The sequence below is a fragment of the Talpa occidentalis genome, unplaced genomic scaffold (genome assembly GCF_014898055.3).
Source record: "Talpa occidentalis isolate TD23 unplaced genomic scaffold, MPIMG_talOcc4v2.1 talOcc4.5, whole genome shotgun sequence".
In the NCBI taxonomy this organism is placed as follows: domain Eukaryota; kingdom Metazoa; phylum Chordata; class Mammalia; order Eulipotyphla; family Talpidae; genus Talpa; species Talpa occidentalis.
In genome coordinates, this window is record NW_023604861.1 from 115,555,855 (window position 1) to 115,577,084 (window position 21,230).

Sequence of the window (21,230 nt, forward strand, 5' to 3'; positions counted from 1 at the left end):
CATTTCTCATTAGTAGGGAAATGCGAATCAAAACAACAATTAAAGACCACCTTCCTTGCACCTATGAAAACTGCTATCATCAAAAAGACAAAGAAGAACAACTCTTGTAAATGTTGGTGGGAATATAAATTGATGCAATCATTATGGAAAGTTGTATGGATATTCCTCAAAAAAATTTAAAGAGATTCCATACAACCCACTTATCCCACTTTTAGATGTTTACGCAAAGAATGCAAAGACACTAAAGAGATATATGCATCCACATGCTCATTGCAGCATTATTTGCAATAGCCAAGAGTGGAAACCACCAGATGATTAGATAAAGAATACATAGTATATGTGCACAATGGGAGATTATTCAAGCTATAAAAAAGACTAAATCTTGGTATTTGCAACAACTTGGAGGAACATAGAGGGTATTATGCTAGTGAAGTAAGTCAGATGGGAATACAAGCCATGCATAATTTGACTTGTTGGGGAAGACAGAAAAGATAAAGAAACAAAATTAATGAACAAACTAATGAAAACCCAATAAACAGCAATATGAGTCTTCCAGGAAATAATCCCCTCAAGGGAAAAAAGAACAAATCTTCAGAACCCAATTTCAAAGACATGGAGGCTATTTTCTCCCTATCACAACAGAGTTTAGAATTGCAATGATAAAGAAATTCAAAGAAATGGAAGAAAACTGAAAAAAAACAAGTGAGTGTCCTTAGAAATAAATCTGCATAACAGATACTTTTCTTAATTACAGAAAAGAATCAATTAATTTAACTGATAATGACATCCCTTTGTTTAAAAGACTCTTCAACTAAGGTTTTTGTCAAGGACCTCCCCTGGTGGTGCAGTGCTTGAGCACTTGAGTGCTGAGCTGCGAAGCTGCCCCCAGCCTCTGCAGCACTGGTTCGATCCCCGGCCACTGGCAAGGGTCCGACAAGATGCGTAGACCTCTCCTGACCCACCCACTGCTCCCCTCAGCAGTGCATTTCGACAGTCTGCCTGTTCTGTTCCCTGCTCTGGCTCTGGTGAATTCTCTCACCCTCCCGCACTTCTGACTGTGCCCAACACTTGTATAAATAAATAAATAAATCTTTAAGAAAAAAATTTTTGTCAAACAATAGAAAATACTTAGTCAATAATAAGAAATTAGCCTATATTAAAAAGATAATTGGACAACTTCCGATTCATGTGAATCGGAGATGTCTGCACACCACGTGGAACTCTAGCCAGCAGCCAGGGATGGAACAGGCGCTGCAGAGGCTGTGGGCAGCTTCGCAGCCCAGTGCTCAAAAGCCCAGCCACCATGGGAGGCCCAGCAGTGATTATATTTGATACGGTCAGTTTGAAGCATAAATGAATTTAGCCACATTTGAACATTTGCTTGGGAAAATACAAGAAAAATATTTATACTTAGTGTGTAGTAATTAAGTTCTCTGTTTCTACAAAATTTAGTTCTGTTCTACAAAATTTAAAACCATAGGTAGCATACCTTTAGTTATTATTAACTATGCTCAGGAAATGGAGATATCTGGCAAAGGAACTATCACTTGAAATAGTTACATGGTGAAAAGACCCCTCTTGAATTAGCTTAATCAGAGACACTGTATTTTTCCACAGTCAATAGAGAAATTCCTCCTATGGTTATGTTCTCAGTTATAGCAAGAAATGTATTTTGCTAAATGTATACTGGTAATAAAGAAGCTAGAAATTAAAAGGCAAAACTGTTGGAAGTACATTTTCTTCAGTAGTTCTGTTCCTCAAAAGAGACTTTCTCAACATCTTTCAAGGAGTATCTCATTATTCTTCTAAAATGGAATGTCATGAAAGGTATATATAGTTTTAAGCTACTTATCCACTTAAAATAAGTTCTTCATTGAGAATTATAGACTTAATATTTACAGATCTTTTTATGACCAAATTAACTCTCCATCTTCTCTCCTATAAAATTTCATTTTTCAAAAAGCTACTCTTTCTTGTAAATATGTTTACTGGGGCATATGGAATTATAGGACTAGATAGATAAAGGAAAGATAGTCTTTGTCTTTAGAGCTAACATCTGTCAGATTATTAATTTTACCAAACACTTAAACATTGTTCTAAGATTTACCAAAGGCTTCTTTATTATAGCAATAGGTTTTATAGTATTTTTCCAATATATGGAAAGTTTGCAAGAAAATTGAAACTCCTGGAAAGGAATTTTGGCAGGATAGTTTTAATGAAAAATAGAATTGATAATAGTTTTTTCAGAATATTCATTGTACTGAAAATAATATTTCTTTCAAACTTGAGACAAAATTTAGCTTGTTTTTGGCAATGTTACATTCAGATAAGTTGCAAGAATATTTATTTAAAATGTTATAGAAAATAAAGATAAAAGAGAACACAAATTTTATCTGACCCACAATTATTGTAAGCCTAACAATATTACTTTTTTTGCCAAAAAATTATTGCCCTTAATTCAATATTATTGGCAAAGTTTAATTTGTCCTTGAGGTTTAAATGTCTAAATGAACTTGACTTTTAATTGGTCTATTTTTCAATCTGAAGGCTTATTTTCTCTTGAATGAATAGTTGTGATTGCAAATTCAATTGATATAAAAAAAAAAGCTAGTACTTAGAAAAAAATTGGAAGCAACCAATATATTTGATAACAAATAATTAGTTATATTGTGTTTAAAGGAACAATTAGTAGCTAGAAGGAACTCACTTTAATGGTCAAAATGCCCCCAATATTCTGTAACACAACAAACTAGGGGAAAATACACAATTTTTGTTACAAAAATAGTATAACTTGGAAGATTTTTTTTTACCTAATCAAAGTTAACCTCCAAATTATTGGATTTCACTTCTTCAGAAAAACTCATAATTTCAACATAAAGCTCTCAACTGCTGACTTACAAAATATTTCAATCAGCTAATAGAAAGATATTGCATCTTTGATTTAAAGAAAATGTGTAGTAATATTTAATTACAACATGTCTTATAACTTTAAAACATAATGTTAAAAGAAATCTTATGCAAGCTTTTCAATGTTTCTGTGAATAAGATTTAAAAAATACGATTTTAAAAATAATTACCTTAAAGGTATTAACATTTTATTCATGAGGTAAGAGAAGAATCCAGAGAAACTCATGTCTTGAAACCCAAGTGAAAAAAGGGTTTTGGATGGAATAAGTAACTAGTTATTTTCAGAAATAAATCTATTGTTTTCAACAACGTGTTGGTTACTGTTGGCCTTGACACTAGCTGTTTGTTGTAGTGGTATGGAAAAAGACAATATATTAGCTTAAAGAATAAATGAAGGGTAACAAATAAAACCAAGTAGCTTAATTGTATGTGGATGCAAGAAGTGGGCCATGAACTAGAGCAGAACATGGGCACAAGTACATATTCTGATATAATGGTTATTGTTTCAGGTTTTTTTAAAAAAATATTTATTTATACAAGCACAGTCAGAAGTGTGTGAGGGTGAGAATTCTCCAGAGCCAGAGGGGAGAGCAGTGCAGGCAGACAGATGAAGTACACTGCTGAGGGGAGCAGTGGGTGGCAGGAGAGGTCTGTGCACCATGTGGGATCTTCGCCAGTGGCCGGGGATCAAACCAGCGCTGCAGAGGCTGCGGGCAGCTTCGCAGTACAGCGCTCAACTGCAGTGCCACCGGGGAGGCCCTGTTTCAGATTTTTTAAGTGCAATGAATAAAGCTCTAATTGAGATGAAAACATAATAATATGGCTAAAGAAAGGGAAATTGAGTAGACAAGGAGGGATTAAATATATTAATGGTATGTAGAAATATGAATATTTTCTCAATAATAACAGAGGGATAGGTAGATTAATATATGTGATTTAAGGAGTGCATGTGAAAGTTTTCCTTAAATATTTTTTAAACTGGGATTTATAATATTTTTCTCTTACCCTTTAAAAAGATATTAAAATACAGATTTAACTGTTCTTTGTGAAAATCATCATGGCTTTTAAATTAATGAAGATCTTTCAGGTTTTTTTTAATCTCTCAATCAAGTGCTTTTTTCAAAATGATTTTAAATAGCATATTTTCATAGAAGGGTAGATAAGTGTAGACATTATTTTAATGAATTTCTCCTATTTTCAATTTTTTGGATGTCATTAATTTTCTCATGTTCTCTATTTTCTAACTGGAGCATGCTAACTTCTCTATAAATGTAGCTATTATTCGGAAAATAAAATGGGAAATGTAATTTCTTGGTTGGCATCACTTTATGACACTTGAGACTTCAGACTTCCTTTTTTATATACAAATCAACTCTTCAAATTTTTGTGTAACTGTGGGAAAGCATTTTCCTGGGTCTAAAAAATTAAAAGATCCAACTTTATTATGGAATAATAGTTTTTCTAAAAACATGTTCTCAGGAAGATATTCGCAAACATATGTCCAATTACTGAATGGCTTTAAATTAATTTTCAGGTACAGTCTACAGCAGGATTGCCAAAGACTTGGTTTATTTCCTGGTAAAACTGTATCTTGAATCATGTAGTAATGTATTGCCATGGCCGTGGTTGTCCACACAAGAAAGATCAAGAGAAAATATTTTAGTCTGAAAAGATGGTGTAATAGTTTTAACTCCACTCTTTGCACAATGTCAACTCTGAGGTGCTGGTTATGCAAAAGGACAAAGCTTTCTCCTCAGAGAAAAGTCCAAAGCACTTTTAAGTCATTTCAAGTTTAAATATTCTGTGACATTTTAAAAAGAGCAGAGATATGGGCCCAGCATGCTTCCGCTGCGCTACTAGAAAACTTAAATAAGGGACCAGAAAAATGAATAACTATAAGAAAGTGAAAATCAAAATCAACAAAAAACTATGAACCAGAGACACTTTATAGGGGGTGGGGTGCGGGGAGGGGAGGGATTGGGGTCAAAATAAGGGGGTTGCAATTGTATGGGGAATATAAAAATAAAATTTATTTAAAAAAATAAATAAAATCTTAAAAAATATATTAAAAAAAAAGAAACTCATGGAAAATAAAGTAGAAACTAAAGAAACTGGGTACTGACAGGACTGGCTACTGATAGGGTAGATGGAAATAGAAGAGAGAGGGGAGGGAAGGAGATGCCTAATTATGCTTTTTTATATTTTATTTTTACTTTGAACAATGCTAATGTTCTTATATATTCAAATACTTAAAAATCAATAGGATGGAGAAAAAACAAAAAATGAATACAGAGTGAATTATAATTACATAATAAATAAATGACAACCATACAGAAGGAAAATATAATTAAGCCAAGTAACTTTTACTCTGATTATATACCTTTTGTGTAATGTATTAAGAACAAAAATAACTCAAAGAAAATATAAACTTAAGAAGTTGTTAGTAGTAGTAATTAGTATTGTTGGGAAACAGGTCTTTCTTAGGAAAAGAAAGATACAAATATGGAATGGGAGAAGAAGAGAAACAATCCTGTGATGTTACATTGGAACAGAATTATCACTATGAATTCATTATAGAAAAAAAGGTTCTGATTCTGTTCACTGAGTGTCAGATCTTCCATAGTAGGAAATATATGTGTATATGTGTGTGTGTGTATATATATGTGTGTGTGTGTGTGTGTATGTTTATGTATATGTTTAGAGGAGGAGGCAAAACTGTTCTTTTTGGTTTAAGCTTTGAAATATTACTGGACTTTATATACATATGTGTTTTAATGCAAATAAAACTTTTTAATTTAAAAAAAAGAGCAGAGATAAATTTAATGATTGTTGAACCACTTGTTTGGTTTTATTAATGTCCATTACCACCTGGGCATCCATAGTTATCTGAGGAAACTAATACATTGGCACCACCCTCTATAATGAAGTATATTCTGAGTTATTGAAGCTTGCAAGGAAGTGAAGATTGTAAGAAATGGCAAAGACTAACTGAAATAATTTCTCTTCTCTATATTGACACAAGTGGAACTTTGCTTTCACTTATCTGAAATGATTTCTAGACCAACAATAAAAAATTCTAGGGTAATACTTTGTTTAGGTAGATTCTTGGCTATGCTTAAAATGCAACTATACTAACGAAATACTTATATATTTTAGAGAAAAGACTGTTAGGGGTTGTTCCACTATTAAATTGTTGAAAATAAAAAAAAAGCTACAGATATGCTTTAGGCAAAGTGTACAGAATGACTTGCTTTTAGGAGAATCTAGTAAATTTCCTTTAGAAAAGAATTTGAAAGTAGATACGGAAGGAAAACCACTGTTTTAAGAATACTAACATTTACTTAATGCCTTCTCTCTAGTTTGATTTGCTATACATGGAGAATCGGAATTAGAGATGTTCTCTCTCCCAGTATCTGTGTGAAAATAGGTAAGTGAACCAAAACCAGTTTTTTTTTTATTTATTTAAATTTCTCCATTCAATGAACTTGAAGAATATTTTTTAACTACAGGTACTTATATAAGATATTGGAATTTATGAGAAACAAAAAGATAATAGGAAACAGTATAGACTTACAGAAATAATTTTTTATCATTTTCCAATGAAACTGAATTTAGTTTTAACTTTTTGATCATATTTATTACAGACTCATTGTTAAAAGAACTATTAAGCTGTAACATTACTAATAAGAATTTTTGCACATGAAAATGTGACTCTTTTCCATTTCCATAGACCTGTATTATTTTCTTCTTTTTAAAAAGTCATATGAATGAAAACCATTGTGATTTTTGAATGGCCTGTGAATTGGGGCAGCTAGGCACAGGGAAGGATCACTATTGATTCCGGCAGATGGATAAAGGAGACTCCTGAAGTTCTCAGTGGATTTTTCAGGCTTTAATATTCTCAGGGAACCAGGTACACAGGCATACCAGGCTGGGAGGTTGGAATGCAAGAAAGCAGGCAAGGGTTGGGTGGAGGCGCTGGGAGGCTGGCAGGCAACTGAGCCTCCCAGCCCCCACAGGTATCTGTACTCTTTCTCTGGGCTCTCCCTGGCATTCTCTCATGGTCTCATGGCCTCTTGGTAATCAATCATGCCCTCATAGCTGTCCTCTCTAGCAGTCTTCTTAGTGATGCCACCCTTATAGATTTGGCCTCTAGGCTCAGGTGTACATGCCCACACCCATGCTGCAGGTGTCCACAGTTAGACATGTGTCCCCCACACCCATGCTCCCAAGTGCCCTCTGCATCAACACAATCAAGGCTGCAGGTGACAGCCACAGAGGCTGGTGGCATGTGATTCTTTCTTGTTTGTATGTTTTAATAGCTTTATTGTGGTATAATTCACGTACCATACAATCCACCCACTAAAGGTGTATAAGTCTTTGGTTTTTGGAATAGTCACAGACATGTACAACCATTACCACTGTCAATTTTGGAATCATTTGTTCACCTCAAAAAAGATTCTTTTGTTTCTTTTTTTTAATCTTTATTGAGTTAGCATTGGTTTATATTCCTTGCTTATGTTTTAGAGGTATAGGTGGGTGTTACTACACCACACCTATCACCTACTCACCCGCAGTCCATCCCCATAATCCTTTGTGCTCTCTCCCCACTTTGTTCTTGCCCCTCCCTCCACCCCTCTGGTAGTCACAGTTCTCTAATCAACTTTCTAGTATTTGTTGTTAGTGTGAATAGTTGTGATTCTATTTAAAAAATATTCCAGAGACTGTTTATAATATATATTATTTATATGATATAAATAATAAAGGATATTCAGATAACTTAAAAAAAATTTCTTGTGCAATCATTCCACAACTTCTACATCACTAATCCAACCATTAGTTTGGCCTTGGTTCCTGGGCTTATTATTTCATCCTAAGACAATGATAATTTTATTATATGTCATATTTTTATAATATGATCTTTCTTGTCAATTCCTTTATATAAAAGATTGCTAGAAAGTAAGGGAGAGGAAAGGCTTTTGTCATAAGTACAATAAAGTGGACATAAAAATACTGAGGTCATCAAGAAGAATATAAAGAGCTGCCCTGATTAATTTCTGAGCATCTGGACAGGCCAGGGTAAAGAACAGTCTACTTCCAAGATGACTGCACTATGATGCCTTTGCCAGGAGTCCAACAAGTCATACTAATTACACAAGGTGACATATTTGCAAACAAAATTATAACTTTAAAACTGAATTCAATATTGAATTTTCAAGGTTTTTGTTTTTTAATAAAACTATGTATGCAAAAGTTTGAGCACTTTGAGAGAGCTACAAAGTTCACTCATCTTTAACATCTTTTGAAGCCTGATAAATTGTTTATCATCTGCCAGATGCTGACTAAATATTTATTATAAAAAAGGATTGATATTATATCAGAAACTGTGTGAGTTCATTATGAAACATTTTACAACCAAGAGGAAAATCAACCAAATTGACTTTAAATACTCAGCTGAAAGTTACATCTGAAACATTATTTTGGAAAATTACATACTTAGACAATATATGCACATGACTAATTCACTCTAAATATCAAATGTTTGAAGATTTAAAATTTTAATTCATATGAAAAAAATAGAAGTCTAGCCAAAATAAGATTATCTCTTTCTATAAAATACTGTTTTGTCTTTAAACTTGAGGCATGATTTCTTTTTTCTACCAATGTGAGTTTGAAAAGAAGAGGGAGTTTTATATGCTCAACTACATAGAATGAGAAATTCTAATACAGGATTCTTGATTATAGTTGATCAAAAGAAAAGAATGATTGGTGCTTGAAGTGATTATGCTTTTGTCTCCTGATATTTTGGTAAATAATACAACTTTTAGAGTTCTACTTGAGACCACCACTTTCTACATGATGATGAGTTATTGCATGAAATGGTGAACTTTGGAATGTAAAAAAAGTTCTGTTGCATTAGTGCACAATGCATTGCTTAAAAAGTGTTCATTTTATGTTCTTATAGAGAATTCAGAGTGACCTACAAGAAGTAATTATTTCAAATGAGAACTCCATCTCACAGAAAATAGGGAGATATTTTTAGCATAACTTCTATTTTTAACAGAATTGTCACCTTCATATGTGTAATTATAGCATATTGTATCTTATAGAAAACTAAAGTGGCTTTATATTTTTTATTTATTTATTTTTTAAAGATTTATTTATTTATGCATACAAGAACTGGGGTACTGGCCAGAGGTGCAGGGGGTGAGAGGATTCACCAGAGACAGACTGGGGAGCAGAACAGGCAGACTGACTGAAATACACTGCTGAGGGGAGCCACGGGTGAGTTAGGAGAGGTCTGCTGCACCATGTGGGTTGCTCCCTGGCCGGGGATCGAACTCACGGTGTGGTGCAGTGGCTGCAGATAGCTTCATAGGTTGTGTCTTAACCCCTTGCGCCACCAGGGATGCCCTAAAGTGGATTTTTAAAAAGTTAGTTTATTTTTAAAAGAAGTACTTTTTTCTTGCATTATTGTTAATTTTTGGACAGTATGATTTTCCCCTCAGGCGTGGTCACCATCGTTCTCCCATCACCGAAGCATCTGTGATCCATCACCATAGTCCCCTGTGCTCTTTCCCCTCTGTTTTCACCCCTTCCCCCTACCCTTTCCTTCCTGAATTCCTCATATCTATGGTCATCTTTCAAGGTTTAAAAAGAAATACTTGTAGCTGATTACACTAAGAGTCAGGGGCACTCGGAATCACATGTCCTTTGGAGACACCTGGTGAATTTTAAGGATGCTGATACCTGGGTCTTATCCCCAGGGACTCTGAGATTCTGTGAGTGGACTAGGACTTTCACTTTCAGGATATTCCAATGAACCACTGCGCTAGAGCTGAAATTCTTGAGGACCAAACCTGGGGAGTTTCTCTATATAAGTACTTACAAGATAGGACTCGGTAACCAATAGACATTCTCCGAAAAATAAGGAATTCTTCCTGTTATCAGAATTGTCACAGCTGACATCTAGATAGCGCAGAAATAGGCACATAAATGAGTGTCTATTTTGAGTAATATGATGAAGTTGTTTCCATAGAAACAACTGACAAATATTCATAATGGCTAATTGGATAAGTGATTTTCAGACCCTATTTGGAAAATAACTAGTGTAATAAACTTCAAGTTTCTTAAAAGAAAGAAAGAAAACAAAAGTCTCTTAAAGTATTAGAATATATTTTCAAATACTTCATCTCCAACCATATCTGGTTTTGTGGGAAAGGTCTAGAACTCTAGGGATAGCCACATGTGTTATTAAGTAAATGATTTGTAAGTGGTTGGTCAAGTCTGATAAAACCTTCTTTCACAATGGATTCTGTGAATGAAGGTTTAAAATGAGATACAGATGCAAAATATTTAATGATAACAACAGTGGCAATTGTAATAATACTAACTAGCATTATTGAACATAATGTATGAGGAAAAGTTTCACATCACCTCTTTCAAATGCCACATGTTGGCTACTTCTGTCACTTCTATTGCTGATGAAAGGACCAGGCATTGGCAGGGTAAATCATTTCTATAGTTTTACAGTTACTAAATGCTGCAATAAGAATTTGGACTTTGAATAGGCCCAAATACCTACTCCAATAGGTATTTGTAGGAACAGGTCCATGTACTTTGGTTTCAGAGCCCGCATGCTGAATGATTATACTCTATATAACCTCATGCAACTAAATGCTTGAAACAAAAAGCTTTAGATATTTTAGGGTTTCCCTTCCACATAGAGATTATTAAATTTTGTTATTCTGGAAAAGCAGAATATTCCTGGAGAGCAAGTAAAGGAAGTGAATTTATAGTGAAGACTTTGAATGTTGCAAGTATCAGCTTTAAATCAAGATACCTCTTTAAATGTAAAAGTAGCTAAAGGTTAAAAAGAACTGGGGTCAAAATGCATCTGAAAATGTAAAAATAGAATAAAAAGCCAAAAATATTGCAAGAAGTAACCAAAAACAACTCTGCTAACTAAAAACAACTTGCCTTTGGTCAATTTATATGCCACCTCAAATTAAGGATAACTATGATTTAAAAATGTAGTTATTTGCTTTTTATCATGAGTCCTTGTGTAGTGGAATGGATCTGGTTTTAAATACATTTAAATTGAAGTATTACTTATCAGTGGTATTGGGGATTTATATTTTCTGTCTTTGATGTAGTTTCTATTTTAAACAGATTGAGGGGAATGGGCTGTTTCTCATAGGTAAAAATCAATATGCACATTTCATTATTTTAAAAAGAAGTCTGTATTCTGAGTGCTAGGATTCTAATATCAGGAAGTGAATAACAAAGAATTTAAAGTCAATTTCATAACAAGTTTTACATGCTGTTAAATTAGAGTTAATTCTGATTTTTAAAAGCAGTACTAATGTCTGTTGTCCTTAAATTTCAGAAGTAGAATATCTCATTAAATATGTTTCATCATGAATTATTACTGACTGGAGGGTTAGATGTTGGGAGAATATATAATCCCTAACTGTCAGAATGAGAGACTTGTTCTGGTTTTTGGTTGACTTTTCTGATTCAATGCTCTTGACTACTATCCAGCTTAAACACTCATAATAAAGTATTATAGCCCTACCATGAAGACAAGGCCCCCCATATAGATGCAGACATTGAATTGGAAGTAGAAAATTTCATATGGTCAGAAATGTGCATTTCTGTTTTGTGCTGGGGATTTCTGCTTTATCCATTCACCACCCACAAGTTTTAGCGTTCTCTGCTATATAAAGAAGAAAGAAAGAAAATGTTTCTTTAAAATTGTACAACAGCAAAAAAATTTTTGTGGGTATTTATAGATTATTGCACTTAGGATGAAAACTGTGCATGTTTATTTGCTTATTCAGTCCATTGGGCTCCTCACCTATATTTTCCTTTCTGCCTCTAGGCGTCTCAACCCTGCTGTTCTATTTCTAGTGTTTGTTGAGTAATTGCTTATTAGGCTATTTCACTTCATAGTTCCATACCTGTAAAATAATATCAAATATCTAGATTTTCTATTCACCTTTATACAAAAATAAGCAGAGAAAATAGATTTACACTGTGCTGAAAATTACAACTTGGTATTTTCATAAAACAAATATAGTTTGTTGGCCATTTCCTTTATACTGCTCTTATTGACAGATTTCATGGAATCTAAGTCATCACAATTAATTTTTCTCTGAATTCCCAGATGGAAAAACACTAAAATGGGCTGCTGTGAGTCTAGTTGTGAGTCTAGCTGTGAAATAATTGCAAAAGTAAGTGTTTTGTTCTGCATTTTAATATCTTGTTTATTTTATTAAACTTGAGTTTATATTTAAATCTACATAAGACAACCTCAATATTCTCTTCAATACCATATATGCCAATAATATATTGAAGTTTACTTATTTGATCTTAAAGTCAAAAAATGCAAATTAACTCAACTTGACAAACATTTACTTTGATACGCAGTGGATGCATATTTCAAATGAAGTAACTCTCTAATACTGAATTCTTTACCAAATGCAGAGAGAATGCAAATGGTAATTTTGGTTATCACACAGCTATAGAAAAAAATTAACACACACATATACATATCCAAGCAGTTCTTGTTTTGCACAGTTTCGTTATGCTGGATTTCAGCTGCCATGATTTAGTTAAATAACATTTCCTAGTAACACAGTTTAATTTTCAATTACAATATAATAACTGTGGGTAATCACAAAAAATACAAATTCTATTACTAGTTTTTTGGCCCACAAATCTCTGCATAAATAATGCAAGTGCTTCATGATCAATGACTTAAATAGGTCACTTCTTTCAAAGTCTGTTCACCAGTGGTCACCTCATCTGTTACTCCATTCTGAACTGACAGCCAGTCTCAGAGTAGGACACTTTCAAGATATTTTACAACATTAAAAACACAAAGACTAAAATTTTGGAAGCTAATCTAAACTTAAAATTGTCAGAAAGAACTTAAGACTTTGGCTAAAACATGGGAAAGAAACATGCTTCGTATTACAAGTGATATGAGAAGGACAGACGAGCACTGTTCAAACTATCCTTGATAATTTTTTTTAACCAAGAAATAAAATACTTTAATTCTCAGTGTTTCTTCTATTATACATTTGTTTCAGTGTACTAAGTAAATATTAATTTTACTGTGTTTTAGTTTCTTATACCTTTACAAATGACAGAGAATTTTGAATGCTCTAACAAAAATTATTAAAGATCATAGAACAGGACCTCTCTGGTGACCTAGGGGTTAAGTCTCAATGCTATCACCATTAAGGCCTGAGTTTGATCCCCCACCAGGTAGCTAACCCATTTTACTCAGCAGATCTCTCCTGGCTTGACCATTCCTCCCTTTAGCAGCGTGTTTCAGTAGATCCCACTGTTCTGCTCCCCACTCTGTCTCTGGTGAATCTTCTCACCCTCCACACCTCTGTCCTGTACCCCAGTTCTTCTACATAAAAATAAAAATAAAGATAATGGAACAATCTAATTTTTTTTACCAATTAGGATAACTTTTTACACCTTCACATTTCCCAGTGTGTTATGCAGTGTTGCACTGCCATACAAAGTGAGAGCTCCTTGTATTTAGTGAATCTTAGTATTTAGGGTTTAAATTTAGTATTTAGGATTCTAACTACCAATTTAAAATAAATAATGCATTTTTATCTGTGTTTTAACCTCACTTTAGAGACTTTAATCAATATTAAAGAGAAAAATATTTCTTGTAAGAGTTTAGTTTCCTTCAAGAACTGAAAGGAAAATTAAACCATCTGTCAAAGGTAGAGATTGTCAAATAATCTCAAAAGTAGATATTAAAAAATATTACTGTTAATACATAGTAGAGATCAAATCACAGAGATTCAAACCAAGCAGTGAGGAGAAAGGAACAAACTAATGATCTGACCACATAAATGAAACTCAAAATCCTTATTCCTAGAGAAGTTAGACACAAAAAAGTGCATATTGAATGACAACCATCGCATAAAACTCTAGAAAATAAATAACTGGTTTATAGTAATAGAGATCCAATCAGTAGTTGCCTACTGAAGGGAAAAGAATGGCGTGCAAAGGATCAAGAGGTTGATAGAAATGTTTTGTATCTTGATTGTGATGGTAGTTTCTTAGGCACATACATCTGTCAAAAATCATTGAAGTGTATCCTTTAACTGGGTGTATTTTATTGGTCGTAAATGATATTACAATAAAGTCATTAAAAATCATAGAGAGTCTTTATTTCAGCAAGATGACACTAGACTTGTTAAATCCTAGAGGAGTCAGATGTATTCTTAAGATTTTATGAGCTTTTCTGCAGTAACTTCTAAAATCTGTGATCTCCATCACAGTGAAAACTTAGAAAGTCTAAGCATTTTTCACAGATTACAACTTCCTTACTATATACTGCTATGTGCTATTCAAACACTTATTCATCTGTGTGTCTAATCCTTTGGTGCTATATAATAATGTCATGGTATTTTAATCATTGTGCGATGATCGGAAAAGAAGTGGTGTAAGTTTTATAAATTGTGCATTCTAATTAAGTTAATATTAATTTAGCCAAAGGTTCAGAATTTCAGCAAAGGGAAAAGTAAAATATTAGATATTCATAAAACAGATATGTTGTTAACATATCTAAAGTATTTGCATTTCATGTAGTGAGAGAAAAATTTCTTTTAAAGTTTAATTTAAATTTTTTTTTTTTTGCTATTTTCTTTTAGGTATTTAATAGATATAGTGCTGTGTCAATACACATAGTTTATATATGTACAGGGTAAATACTACTATAAAAGAAGAGCTAAAAGTCAATTTTCTTTAAAAGAAATTTTTAAATTTCTCAAGTTGAGAAATTAATAAAGTCAGTTTCAGAATGTGATTTTTTATAACTGCATTTGTTAATAAATGTTATGCCAAAATGTCATCAAAATTCAATTTAAAAGTACTATTTTGAATATACAGCATTTCTTGTAAATACTCAATTGTAAATACTCAATATTTTAGATTTTATAAATTAAGCAAGGCTTATTGTGTTGCCTTGATAAATAACTGTGATGTCAGACATTAAGAAAACTCATTTATATTTGCTAATCACAATTATCAAGTACATTAGAATTTAAGCAGTTCACAAATGGTTTCACTAATATGTGTGCCATGATTTTTGAAGAGCTGTCAGAATCAATATACTTAATTTTTAAACTGAATTTTTAATATATTTCTGATAATTCCCCTGTTGGTTGGGAAAAAGTATGTTTTCCTTAGAACTAGGGTACATAATAAGAAGACTGAAGATTGAGGAAATTCCATTACTCCATTATTTATTTAGCTAATGCATATCCAGTACAAAGGCATTTCCTCTTGATTTTTTCATGCCTCTCCATTCCAATAAGCCTGAAAGATGGAGCTCATGCCTGCAATGGAAGCAAGCAGGCCATATGAGAATTCACCCAACCTTGAAACAGGAAACTCAATAACAAAACAAGAGTGCATGTTAGAGAAAGTCAGATTGTTCAATGGAAAAACAAAAGAATACACAGCTGAAAGCTGTGCCCACTTTTGTCTTTCCTCTTGTCCATACCCAACCAACTGGACAGAAGGATTTGGAATACTTCCATTTTATAGGCAACACAAAGATGGTATTCCTTTGTTTCAGAAGAGAAGGTTTTCCAAAGGGATACCTTGTAATGAAGATCTTAGTGAAGAGCAGGTTATTTTTATGGAAAAGCGTATCACAGCTATTCAGAACTTTAACTGGCATTATTGAATGATACCTTTAGTGTGACCAGTTGTTAATATGGCCAGTTGAAATCTGTCCAAGATCAGTTTTTACCAATTTTTCAGAAAGAGAACCAGAAAAATTTTACCTATTAGCTACAGATAAGCCACACTTTTTTATGTCTTAAATTGTGTATAAGAAAAGACTATCCGAGGCAAGTTAACAATGATTCAGGAGATCAGACTCACACCTTTATTTCCACTGACCTATGCATTGACTGATGCAAGTTCCCTTCCTCATTCTGTTTCATATCTTTAAATGAAATGGAAAGACTAGATCTGACATTTTCAAAGCAAAGCTTCCATGGAGATGCCTCAGAGGCCCCTAGCAGTTGGAATGGTGAGTGCTTAAGAAGATGTCTGTGTCTATGGGTCCTTTACCCACATCAAACACCCATTCAGCAGAAAATACTACTGTCATACATTATATACTGGATTTAGTGGAAGCTTTTTTTTTTAGAGGAAAATGAACCTAGACATAGGTTCTTAAGTGCTCATAGCTATTAGAATGGATTGTATCCACAGTGCCTTCTAATATTGGTAATTAAATCTGCTGGAAATGCAAAGTGGCATTCAGAATGTGTTATTACTGTTAGTAATGACACCAGCATGTCGCTGAATATAGAAAGCTTCAGTATAATAAGTTCCCCACTTAAAACCAGGTTGTGAAGCAACACACACTTGTTTGCATTTGGCAAATTGGAGATGGCATTTTCCACAAAAAAAGTTTTTAAGGTGAAGTAGTTGAACTAAAACTGAAAAAAAGGGAAAAACTAATTTAACTGCCACAGTGAAACAATCAGTTTTCAACAAAGAGAGTGGGGAAAATGTAACAAAAACTGCAGTTAGTTGAGGAAAAACAGTATCATAGCTTTTTTTTTCTTTATTTTTATTATGTGAAGACAACTGATTTTAAAGATATTAGGTTATTTCTCTATCTTCTTAGTTTCACTATCTTTTTCCAAACAGATGTAGATGGAGAAACAGCGCTTTACTGATGTTGGCATGGTGACTGAAATGGAAAAAAAAATTAATATTAATGGTCATTAAACTTTATCACAGTGAGATATTTGCTGAACCCCATTTAAATCCTGATATCTCTCCAAGCTAAAGAAAACATCGGGTTAAAGGTTTGGGGGGAAGGGTGTCGTGTGCAGTGATAATAGCTTTCAATCTCTAACTTTGTTCAAGTATATATTCAAGAGATGCTATTAATTCATTGAATAACTCTATTAAGACTGGTGAAATGCTAATATATTTTTAAAACCTTCCATGAATTTGATAAAAGTATCAGTAAGTGGAGAAAAAATAACCCACAATATGTAAGAGAATCTAAATATATAAATGATTTATTTAATAGCAATATAAATATCTAGTTATTTTAAATGCTAAGAATCCTACTTAACTAAAAATCGATTTGAGAATGTTTTCATTGAAATAGAGAGATTATTTCACTTATTCTAGAATATGCTTAGACTAAATATTGTGATGGGAGAAGATGGTTTAGAATCCATAGTTCATTAATACATCATTCAACATTGTGAGTAAATGGGATAGACTACATAAGTGATCACAGTAAACTCCCATAAAAGTCTGTGTTTACCAGCCTCAGTTTGTGGGTATTTCATATACTTTAATGGCATCAGTGTATTTCTTGACCTTCTAGCAGCAGAATAATAGGGCATCCCACAAAGATCTTAGGTTCCATGAGCCTGATTTTAGGAAACAAAAATTCCATATCATTATATTCCCATATTATACTTATCATGGAAAGAGTTATATGATCATTTTGACCTGGGTTAATATGTTGGGTACTTGCACATATTCTGAAACCTTGACATTTTGAAGAAAATTCTTAGTAGCTAATCTGTAAATACTGGATAAGTTTCAGCCTTAAAATAACAATTTTTCCATAACTTTTTTTAAACACCAATATAGGACCTCTTAAACCAATTATCAATGCACAAAATCCCTTTCCCCACTTTTATAATAGGAATGCATGCATGTTCTCACACAAAACAAAATGAAATTCTCTCTCCAATTCCCTCACTTTTCCTATTACAACACAAATTTTATTGAAAAAGAAATTAAAGGTTAAATATATTTTCCCACAAGATTTTAAACATTAAAAGGACTGTCTATTAAGGAAATTATTTTTAGGAAACATATATACTTTTCCAGGCAGAGGTTTCATTTTGATGGGAGATGATTAACACATCACATAATATAATTCTATATCATTTGGGGGAGCTAGGCATCACCAAAAACATACATGCATCATGTGGCATTTGGAAATTATGGCTTGATTAGATTTTTGTTTACTTTCAGCAAGCACTTCAGTTTCTTGGAAACATAAGAAGGAAAAAAAGATTTCTCTAGCTAGGAAAGCAAAACCAAGGAACCAAATATTACTTTTCTTGCCAGAATGTCTCTATGGGCTTCCCAAAATGTCAGCATATTGTTGAATGCTGCCTTCTGTATTTTTTCCTCCCTCTGCAGAAGCTCAAAGGGACTGGATGAGAGAGAGTTGCAGTATAGACTCCATAGTTCTCCAGCTGCCATTTGAATCTCTTTGCTCATGATCTGCAACACGGCATTACATGCTAACAAAAGTTTCTTCCTATAAGATGAATTTTTAGGTACAATATTCTTAAAATTATTCTACTATAACAAATATGTTTCCATTAATTTCCTGCCAACTGTTATTATAAAAAAGTATGCTATACAATGTTTCTCAATACTTAGCCTGGATTTTCCCAGTCATAAAAAAAGACAATGACTCCTAGGACCTCAATACCAGAAAATAGTATATTGTATTCTAACAAAATTAGTCTAGTTTGTAAATAAATGGCTATTTTTCAACCCTGTTTCTGGAGTTTTAACCCAGAGTATTCATAAAATTTAAAATAAGGTACAATAGTTAAGATATAAGTAGGAATCAGAAATGAGACCTAAAATGTCTTAGATAGTTATGTTAAATAGTTAAGTATTGCTATAGTAGCTAAAAAAAACAAAACCGACTTTCCAATAGATATATATCCAATTGTCCACATTTTATTATTATTTTTACTTTGTACTTTTTTATATATTATTTTTACTTTTTTTAGAGGTCATTGTTTACAACACTGTATAGGATTCAGAGGTAAAGATTCACACCTCTTTAGATGTATGTTATCATACCATACCTACCCAGGGCACCAACAGTCCTCCATCATAGTCCATGGGGCTCTCTCCCTTTCTTAAAAATACATTGTTTTCTAAAAATATACTTTGCAAAGTATGATCTAGTAAAGTACAGGGACTGAGCTGCTACATGTATATATGCACCCAGGTATCAGTAGCCATATTAAGATATAGAGCATTTCAAACTTTTCCCTCATCTGCCAACTCATATCCTGCACATCTAAGGCAACCACCATTTTCTCCAATCTACCACAACAGGGTGATTTTGCCAGTTCTTGAACTACACATATATACACACACACACATATAAATATAAACTCATATAGTGTATGTTTAGTGTGAACATCTTCATTTTCTCATTCAACTATCTGTGGTATTTATCTATGTTGTTAAATGTAACTTTATTTCTAAGTAATATGCCCCTGAATTTACACCACAATATACCTGCTAAGGGGTAGACTGAGACTCTTGTTTGCACTACAGGCGTGATTCAAGCACTCTCTTCACAGTCTGTTTTATCACCTTTTATCATCAAAGGAGGTGAAACATGGTGAATAGAAGATCCCTCTCTTTTATGCTGTAGGGTCATATGTTATTACTTTGTTCTTTGCATTTCAGTTATCATGAATAAATAAACTACTGAGTTCAGAATTTAAAAGCCACTGCATGCCCCAACCCTCCGATCCCCTTACTAGAATAGCACGACTCTAACTAGTAACCATAACTCACTCTGACAGCTCTGAGCAAAAGAATAGGAAGAGGAAGGAGATTTGGTGTTAACAGAAATATTTTCTCTCTTCTTCAGGTGACAGAGACACATCCTTGGGAACAAGTAAGCAGGCATGTATATTGAGGGACACAATTTAAGAAGGCTGTTACTGTTATTTGGGCTGATAGCATGTTAGAACTCATAACAATTTCAGGTTCAAAAGTTCCTTTTGCTCATTTGATCTAAAACATGTCCTTGGCTTTTCCAAACAGTCCAAATGATTTCCCAAACTATAAATATGTGAAACATATTCTTTGTAATTAATTTATCATGGTTTATTTCCTGTTATCTTAATATCTCCAGTTCTCTCCTTGCTAGGGAGCTGGATGACAACCCTTCCACTCTGAGGTATGGTGTGCATCTCAGCAAATGAAATGCTAGATTATGGAAGGCCAAGGTCATTATCGAGGTAGTTCTTGTTTTCTTTTCTCCAGCAATTAGATATGCTTTTATGATAAACATGTTCTACAAGCTTTAAGAACTTTAATTGAAAAAATATTTTGAAATAATTTTATTTCTTAATATTTTCTTTTTGTCTGATTTTATGTTTCTAAAATGAAAACTTTTCTCAATGAAGCATATTGATTTTTAAGTTAAGAACTGATGTTTAAGTAAACTTAAGCATTTTCCCATCATGTGTTCTATTTTGCTTCATATGTTTTCTGATTTATTGAAGTATTTATGCACTATTATTTCATTTATACTTATACCACACCCCAAAATTCAAAGTACTTTCTCTTATCATTTTTAGGTCTAGGAAATTATTGACATTAATAGATATATTAGTTATTTATATAGTATTTACAAATTATATTAAAATTAACAAGGTATCTGAATTTATATGTGTGTATATATATGATTATCCATGAAGTTTTATAAATATTATGTTTCACCATTTGTAATATTAAAATAAGGTAAAATATTTAATGTCATCAAAAACCCAAAAGTGCTTCTTTACATTAATTTTTATTCTAGTCATGCACTTACCAAATAAAAAATTAATGGTGTTTAATTTTGTGTAAATAATTTACTATCCCAATATTTATATAGGATTGTATTTTATATCTTTTATTTTAAAGCATCTTTATCCTGCCTTTGAAAGAATGATCACAAGCTTCTGTATCAAGGTGGGTTCATTTATTTTTTTATTCTCTTTTAAATCCTTGTTTCTATACTACAGAACAAATTTATTACTTTAAAAAATAATTTTGGAAGGTCATTCATTTCAAAAACAAAATTCCTACATTTTGGACTATTTTAAAATGTTTGCTTTTTAAAAATGTAATTATTTGGATTAATGTATTGTTATGTGTTGCTGATTCCCATTCATTGATTATTTCAAGCTGGTGGTGTTACAATTGCCAACTAAAATTTAGAAGAGGAAAACTTTATAACTAGATGCTATCTGTTTATACTGTGTAGTATAATGTGCAAATTGCATGTTGTTCATAGAGTAAACTCTTAATTTACTTGACACATTATCAAATCCTCCATGATATTTCTTCTAAGATATTGGAGAGAGATCATCATATGACACAACAGTGTACCCAACTGGTAAACCCCAAAGAGGGAGGATTGTGGATTCATAGCAAGGCAGAAAGAGAGCTTTTATGAAGTGATATATAACTGT

General features: G+C 32.8%; 1 protein-coding gene and 1 long non-coding RNA gene across 4 annotated transcripts in view; both read left to right on the forward strand.

The window, feature by feature from the left end:
- LOC119258480 (uncharacterized) overlaps positions 1-19,701 on the forward strand; it is a 101,150-nt gene extending 81,449 nt beyond the window's left edge. For both annotated transcript variants that reach the window (XR_008554103.1, XR_005128269.2), the window contains exons 5-7: positions 6,267-6,334; positions 12,077-12,143; positions 19,637-19,701. This is a non-coding gene — a long non-coding RNA (uncharacterized LOC119258480). The remainder of the gene's footprint in view (positions 1-6,266; positions 6,335-12,076; positions 12,144-19,636) is intronic.
- Positions 19,702-19,935: 234 nt separating this feature from the next.
- Positions 19,936-21,230, forward strand: part of SLC8A1 (solute carrier family 8 member A1) — a 664,135-nt gene continuing 662,840 nt past the window's right edge. For both annotated transcript variants that reach the window (XM_054701171.1, XM_054701172.1), the window contains exons 1-2: positions 19,936-20,009; positions 20,680-20,727. The gene's annotated coding sequence lies outside the window, so the exon portion shown is untranslated. The remainder of the gene's footprint in view (positions 20,010-20,679; positions 20,728-21,230) is intronic.